This window comes from Lipotes vexillifer, unplaced genomic scaffold (assembly GCF_000442215.2).
Source record: "Lipotes vexillifer unplaced genomic scaffold, Lipotes_vexillifer_v1.1 scaffold2036, whole genome shotgun sequence".
In the NCBI taxonomy this organism is placed as follows: Eukaryota; Metazoa; Chordata; class Mammalia; order Artiodactyla; family Lipotidae; genus Lipotes; species Lipotes vexillifer.
In genome coordinates this window covers 222,509-224,021 of record NW_006787290.1, presented here as the reverse complement: position 1 = coordinate 224,021, position 1,513 = coordinate 222,509, and positions in this window count along the sequence as shown.

Here is a 1,513-nt window from a genome sequence, read left to right as displayed (position 1 = left end):
GGAAAGAATCTTCCAGGTAGAGGAAACAGTAAGGTAAAAAGACTTGAAGCTTGAGTGTATGGTGTATTCAAAGAACAGCAAGAAAGCTAATGTGGCAAAAGAGCAGGTAGGAAATTAGTTTGGAGAAACACAGTGGGAGCCAGATCACTTACGGAGTTATAGACCAAGAAGGGGACTTTGGATTTTATCCTAAGAGTACTAGAAAGCCATGGAAGGTTTTGAGTAAGAGTGACATGATCTGATTTATAAATGAAGAGATTCATTCTCGTTGATTCTTTGAGAACTACCGGCAGGGAGGCAAAATAGAAGCTGAAAGACCAGTTAGGAAGCTGTTGCAGAAGACCTGCAAGACTACTGCTGCAGTTGAAGTGGTAGGAAGTGGTTGGATTCAGGATGTACTTTGAAGGTGGCAGAGGTGATTTGCTAATAGATTGAATATGGGGTGTACAAGAGAAAGAGTTGAGATATCTCAGGTTTTTTGACTTAAGCAACAGGACAAATGGTAATGCCATTTACTGACATAGAGCTCAGGGTGGGGGTGGGGGTTCAGAAGGAGAGTTTTTTTTGGGAAAATGTCCAGTTCTATCTTAAACTGGTTAAACTGGAGATGCCTATTAGATTTCCAAATGGAGCTACTGAGTAAACAACTGAAATATGAATCTGAAGCTCATAGGAAAAGAGACAATTGGTGGTATAAATTGGGGAGCTATTAAGGTATAAATGGCATAGATAAGCACTAGATGGGGAACATTCACTTAGTTAATGTGGAAGAAAAGAGAAGCAGTCTATAGACTAAGCCCTCTAATCCTGAGGCACACCAACTAGTAGGGGTCAGACAGAAAACCCAGCAAAATTATTTAAAAGGAGCAGCAAGGAAATAGAATTTAAAAACCAAGAGAACAAGGGATCTTAGAAAACAAAATTTTTAAATGACTGAAAATTGACCACTGGATTTGGAAACATGGAGATTATTTAAGACCTTGACAAGAGGGACTAAAGTGGAGCTATGGAGATAAAAGACTCCCCCTCTGTGGTGTGCTTTCTGCACTCACTGCTTTGATAAGCACCATTGCTATTACCATCAAATCAATTGCTATTACCAACTCTTCTTTTTCTTATTTTGGGCTTTCCTATTGCGTTTGAGGTTGTGATAATCATTACCCCTTCTAGATATTCAGTCCCACTGATTTCTGTGACACTACATTCCATAGTTCTATTTATATCTCTGACCATTTATTTCATGAGATTCTCTTCCTCTTCATTCTACATTTTTTTCCAAAGTGATCTTATCCATTCTTACAGTCCAAACTACTATCCACGTAATGATGACTCCTACGCCTTTATTTCCAAATCAGGATTCTCCTTCAATCTTTAGACTGACATACCTGATTGCCAATGGCACTTTTTAAAAAACAGCTTTGGGGGACTTCCCTGGTGGCACAGTGGTTAAGAATCCACCTGCCGGGCTTCCCTGGTGGCGCAGTGGTTGAGAGTCCACCTGCCGATGCAGGGG